The sequence below is a fragment of the Rhagoletis pomonella genome, unplaced genomic scaffold (genome assembly GCF_013731165.1).
Source record: "Rhagoletis pomonella isolate Grant_MI unplaced genomic scaffold, Rhpom_1.0 Rhpom_scaffold_00006, whole genome shotgun sequence".
NCBI classification, from domain to species: Eukaryota; Metazoa; Arthropoda; class Insecta; order Diptera; family Tephritidae; genus Rhagoletis; species Rhagoletis pomonella.
In genome coordinates this window covers 55,793,817-55,800,626 of record NW_023458560.1, presented here as the reverse complement: position 1 = coordinate 55,800,626, position 6,810 = coordinate 55,793,817, and the positions used below count along the sequence as shown (strand labels likewise).

Genomic DNA, 6,810 nt, shown 5'->3' with positions numbered 1-6,810 from the left:
CTGTAAGTCTTCTGTTGATAATGAGTGAAAACAGCGCGAAATTTCATGGTCCTAGCTACATAAATGGATGAATTATAACGAAAAATCTCATATCTGAACAATCAGTTGTATGGGTGCTATAGGTTATAGTTACCCGATCTTTTTAATTTTCACTGTAAGTTTTCTGTTGATAATTATTGAAAATAGAGCGGAATTTCATGTTCCTAGCTATATAAATGGAGGAGTTATAACGAAAAATTTTATATCTGAACAATCAGTTGTATGGGAGCTATAGGTTATAGTGACCCGATCTTTGTAATTTTCACTGTAAGTATTCTGTTGATAATGGGTGCAAGTACTGCAAAATTTCATGTTCGTAGCTGCATAAATGGAGAAGTTATAACGAAAAATCTCATATCTGAACAATCAGTTGTATGGGAGCTATATGTTATAGTGGTCCGATTCTGCCGGTTCCGACAAATGATTAATACATTATAAAAATACACCCACCTACCAAATTTGATACGGATATCTCGAAAACTGAGAGACTAGATTGCATACAAACAGACGGACAGACGGGAATGGCTAAATCAACTCAGCTCGACGTTCTGATCATATAAGTATACATTTTAATGGGTCTATCTCTTTTTGTTCTGGTACTTACAAACATCGGACCAAAGTTATAATACCATTTCATGCTCATGAAAGGTATAAAAAGGGTAATTATCCTTAAACAAGACGTGGCAAAGCCTACTAGGCGTAGCCCAGGACTGAGTACAACCGACAGGAACGAACGTGCGAGCCTAGTGCTCAACCGCCTCCCGACGAAATACTTGACGGTGGTACCGGGGGGTTCGGTACTCGGACAGTAGGAGGTTTAGTTCGGGTTAAAGTCCCACACTGACGGGTATAGGCATCCGATGCTTCCTCCTAGTAAAAAAAACAAAAAAAAAACATCCATAAAGTAAACGTAGCTGCATTTGCAACATACGAATGTATGTATGTACAAACATAAATATGTATACACCTGCGAGTGGGAGTACACACTCAAGACCTTTAAAATAAGGAAATACAAATAACGTTTGCGATACACTGTTAGCGTTGCCGATGATAGTAGCAGTGTAGTGATAGCTACAATGATTGCACGGATAAATAGTCTAAAGTGGGCAATGCACAAGTTGTAGGGCAAGTGTGTATGAGTTGCGCGCCAATGATGGCGTTGCCGTGGTGTACGTGAGGTGAGGAGCGAGTAAAATGTAGCTGCTATTTATCTTGCAAAGCTTTGAAAACAGGCTTGTTAGGATTTGAAAGCGATAGTGCTTTCTATTTGAAACTAACCGGTGTATATGAATAACCATTAAAATTTATGATGATATTTGTAAGATCGACGTAAACTAAAAAACAAAAATACATATTTATAAATTAAAATTACTTGAAGAACTAATTTGAAATTTTAATAGGTAGGTTGAGGTTTTTAATAAATTTGGTAACTCTGATAATTTGTACTTAAAGCTAAGGAACTACTTTGACTTTCTTTTCCCAACTTTATATTACATACATGTATTTCTGGGGAATTGTTCAATTTTTTAATGGCTTTATGACTTGTTACTTTTTTCCCTCTTTTAAGGCGGCATCTTCTTCGAGAACAACTTCATTAATATTACCAACTGTGAGTCACAGAATCGGTATGAGTTATAATATTTATAATAATTTATTACTTAGTTGTACAGATGAAATCCCAGGTTTTATGTCTTAGAATGCTTGTAGGCAGACAATGGTAGTCAGATTGAAGTTGACAAGGTATGTATGAATTTAAATAGGAATAAGTTTTCAGGTTAGGTAAGGTAACCTCACGTCGATGATATTTGATACAGCAGAAAAATTACTGTTTTGAGAGTAAAGTATTTTAAAATACAAATTAAATAACAAGAACAATTTTAGAGATGTTAATAAACCGACTTAAAAAGTTTATGGAATCGAATTGTGCTTTGTTTTGGATAAGATTTAGAGATCAAGCTGTAACAATTTTTTTTCCATTTGAAATAATCGTTATTATTAAGTAAGTGCTACTTATACTGATTCCCTTTCTTAGTTCGTTGCATCTTCATTACTTCAAGTTAAATAAACATTTGCTTGCATGACAAAAGAGGGCTACCCATATACATATGTAAGTACATACATATATAGGTATTACTTTTTAATGCATTGAGGTGCTGATTTTACACACTCAATAATTCTACCAAGTTTAAAATGATCAGATAAGATCGTAACCAAAATGTAGGCATTAGCCCAAACTTTGGGGCGAACTTCAACAGCCTTTCTTTTCAAATTTATAGTGGTACCTACCGAAAAACTAGAACCTTTATAGATTGAAGCATATTTAACTGAAAATAAAGTTTTTAAATTCATATTTGTTACCAATCACTAATCAATCCAATGCACGATACTACATTACTTAATAAATTGTGTTGAAACTGACCTTTGTAGAGGCTTAGAAGTATTCCTTCCACGATCCAGATATATATATGTATATATGTACATATGTTGTATTTGTAATCCACTTGTCAAATCCTCTACGCTATATGGTGACCTTTTGTAGTATAGCTCATGCCAGCAAATATTTAATCAAATCAGGGGCAGATGGCTGCGGCTATTCTTTTTCGGGTGCCTTGTGCGCCCTAACGCTGGCGACACTTTCGCACAACGCGAAACAGCTGTTAAGCTATTTTATGGAATTCCAATAATTAGTTGCTTAGCGTCGTTGGGAACATTTATGGTAATTCTCTAGGGTGGGGTAACAACCCCTAAAAAAGGTGCGGAAAAGTCGGGAGGGGTACCAAACGACGCGTTTCGGCCCCCCTAATAACAATCGGGAGGGGGAAATTAATATTATTAACCATTTAAAAGTTATGAACAAAAAACTTTTGTTAAATTTCGTTGTTTTCTATGAGCAATTACCACGTCAAAAATACACTAAATCACCAGTTTCCACTTTTAAAACACTACTAAAACGTTTCCGGTTATTATTTTATGCAAACCAAATCATTTATTCACTTTTATTTTAAATATTTCGTTAATAAAACAGAGTAAACAAACTTTGCGCCTGCTAAAATTATTATAACCTCAAATCGCTGGTATTGCCACTTTATTTCACATTTCATTTGCGCTATTATACTCAGTTTACACTATACACTTCTTCTTCTTCTTCTTTTTACTTTCATCTAAATAAGATATTGTAACCAAAATATAATAGCAAATTTCGCTATACCATCGCGCGATTTTTTATTAAAAATTTTCATTATTTATCGAAGTATTAATTTTTATAGAAGAAGCGCCGCAGGCGAAAATTTTTAATAAAAAATCGCGCGATTTTTTAATAAAAATTTTCATTATTTATATATGAGCGTGTGTGAATCGGTAACAAAGTTCGCGGCAAGTAAATTTTTGACAAGTTTGAGGTGAATAAAATTTCAGTAGCCCATAGGGCTGATTTCAACTGGTGAGTTCATTTGCAAAATAATTCCCTACTTAGTTTTGCTTGATAGTTGTCACATAAGCATCATTAATATTATGATTTCCACTCATTTTACTTTTGTTTGTGCCAAGGCGAATCAATATAAGGTGATAGCAGGAGTACATAAACAAAAATTTACATGTATTTTGTTTTTGCTTTGGCGGCATAAACTGTCAAAATCTGTAAGTGTGTTTAGAAATTCAAACAAAATTTTTCAATTTGATATCGGAAGCCGAGCGGTGAAACACATACACAAAATCAACTGAGCTAGTAACACCACTTTTTATTGTGGCGAATACTGCGGCAACACAAAGCGAACAACGAGAAATAGGCAGAATGTTCGAAGAATGACGTAGAATGTTCTACAAAGAGAAACGTCAAGTTGGATGAACACTGCGAACAGCGAGAGAAAGAGAATGAGCGATAAACTTCAGAATGTTCTAGAGTTGCCATAAGTGCCAGCGCAGGTATATAAGGGCGCCGCCAACGCGAAGGTGAGTGAGTTGCAAGTCAGCAAGCTACAAGTAAAGTGAGCAGAGAAGCGAATTGCGAATAAGCAAGCTATAAGTTTAATTGTGTGTAACAAGTTCAGTAAAGCGTTGTAATTGCCTTAACAAGTATTGTAGTATTTTTACTGTATTAGCAAGTATTGTAAAATTGTTTGTTGTACAATAAAGTTAATTGTACTACAATTCGGTCATCGTTAGCATTTATTTAACAATCCAGCGATACGAGCCCGAGTATATTTGGGAAATCCCTCAAGGTTTCGAGGATAATCGTAACAATTGGTGTCAGAAGTGGGATTGTTAAATAAATCCCGAAGGATAAACTACTGAAAATGGCAAAAATTCAGGATCTAAAGATTGAGGAACTCAAGCAGGAGTTGGAGAAACGAAATTTAGCAACCTCCGGAAGAAAAGTGGAGTTGCTATCACGGTTGCGAGAGGCTATGGAAAAGGAAGGCATCGACGTTGACAAACACGACTTCCATCGTGAGGACGACGAGGCATCCTTGAAGGACAAAGACAAGGAAGAGGTTGCTGGTTCATCGAATGATGTGGAACAGACATCAGCGAAGCTTGAAGAGCAGGGAAAGGCTCCTTGTGCGTCAACGGCTATAGACATGAACATGTTATTGGGTGCCATATCACAGATTTCATCCCAGCTGCAAGTGCAGGAAACACGCATGTCCTCGCAGCTGGAAGCACAGAAAACGTACATGTCATCGCAGCTAGATGAAAAGATTACTCAGCTACAAGAGAATTTATTTAAAGATAACGCGGAACTCAGAGAGAGACAGGATAAAATGGAGGAACGACAAGATAAAATCGAAGAGCTAATTCAGGAGAAAGTCGAGGCTAAGGTAGAAGAGTTGGAAGGTCGCCTCCGAGATATGCAGTTGAATCGCCCACCTTCTTCGACCAGCGCGCCCAAGGTAAAGACTCCATCCTTTGACGGCACGATTCCTTTCCAAGTCTTTAAGCTCCAGTTTGAGAAGACAGCTACAGCAAATCACTGGAGCATGGAGGATAAATCCGCTGCACTGTTCGTTGCATTAAAAGGACCTGCAGCGGAAATCTTGCAGACTATTCCTGATTGTGAAAGGAACAGTTACGATGCGTTAATGGGTGCAGTGGAAAGACGTTATGGTAGCGAACACAGGAGACAGATTTACCAGATGGAGCTGGAAAATCGCTGCCAGAAATCCAATGAGACTCTACAGGAATTCGCCTCCGAGGTTGAAAGGTTGGCTCATTTGGCAATTGGAGATGCATCTGGTGAGCACCTCGAAAGAGTAAAAATCCAGAGGTTCATCAACGGAATGCGGGACGTGTATACCAAGCGCGAGACGTATGCAAATCCAAAGCCAACATTTGCTGAAACGGTCTCGTATGCTCAGACACGTGAAACGGCAGCGCTCCTAAGTAGACCAGCCTACAAAGCCCATCGAGTAGAAGTGGAAACACCTGACGTGATGAACGAGATCCTGAAAACACTCAAGTCGATGGCAGGGAAGAATACTCCTGGTGCAACCGAGAGGAAGGATGGTGCTAGAAAATGTTTTAGTTGCGGAAAACCAGGCCACTTCGCACGCGAATGTAAGACGGGTTCCAACAGGTCAAACAGTTCAGCAGTACGTAAACGCAGGACTGAGGATGACGAGCCCAACTCCGACCAGTCGTTAAACTAAAACGAGCCAGCAGCAAGGGGCGCACGCTGGCTCCCGCAATTGAATGCCCCATAATTTCCGTCTCGCGAATTGGCAGAAAAGCGAGCAACGTTACTGTTGGTGGATATGTGGACGGACATGAGCGAGTACTAACTGTTGATACGGGCGCATCACATTCCATCATTCGATCTGATTTGGTCACTAAAGAGGTAAGGCCATTACCTGGAGCAAGGTTGAGGACAGCAACTGGTGAGGACACCCAAGTTGTAGGAGAGGTAACATGCAAAGTCGCAATAGGGAATGTGACGGTGTTACACAAGTTCATAGTCGCGGCGATTATGGATGAAGTCATCATTGGATTAGACTTTTTATTTGGTCAAGGCATGAAGATCGACATGAAGAACAGGATCATGACGTACGACAACATGGAAGTGCCCCTTAGGTTTGGGTATGATGGTCCGTACAGCAGCAAGCGAGTGATCCTAGAGGAAAGCGAGCAGATTCCACCGAAGTCAGAAGCAGTTGTGTGGGCAAAAATTGATGGAGATTGTGGGACAAACAAATTGTGGGTTGTTGAAGCGACACAAAATTCTACACCGGACGTACTTATTGGTAAAACCCTGGCTAAGACGCAAAAGGATGGACGCATCCCAGTTCGAGTGCTCAATGAGTTCAAATCACCAGTCAAACTCCGAAGAGGAACTGTACTGGGGCAATGTCGAGAGGTAGAGGCAATCTTCAACTGCGAAAAGTTACCTGAAAGCGATTCCATTGGCGAGAATGACATTGAGGAAGACATCAATGCATGGACGGAAGGGTTGGAAGAAAAATACCAGCACAAGGCTAAGGAACTTCTCCGAAGATACTGCAACATATTCGACAAGGATGGCGACAAACCAGGCAGGACTAACGTTGTGAAACATCGCATTGATACTGGCGATGCAAGGCCAATCCGTCAAGCTCCTCGGCGTGTTCCACTTGCCAAACGTGAAACTGTTAGCCAAATAATAAAAGAAATGAGTGAGAGTGGTGTGATTGAACCATCAGCGAGTCCATGGAGTTCGCCGGTAGTACTTGTGAAGAAGAAGGATGGTCAAATGCGGTTCTGCGTAGACTACCGGAAACTAAACGATGTGACGAAAAAGGA

At 39.4% G+C, this 6,810-nt stretch overlaps 1 protein-coding gene across 2 annotated transcripts in view; it reads right to left on the bottom strand.

The window, feature by feature from the left end:
• Positions 1-2,720, bottom strand: part of LOC118740980 — a 545,588-nt gene extending 542,868 nt beyond the window's left edge. For both annotated transcript variants that reach the window (XR_004993209.1, XM_036472753.1), the window contains exon 1: positions 2,459-2,720. The gene's annotated coding sequence lies outside the window, so the exon portion shown is untranslated. The remainder of the gene's footprint in view (positions 1-2,458) is intronic.
• Between the last annotated feature and the right edge of the window lie 4,090 nt (positions 2,721-6,810).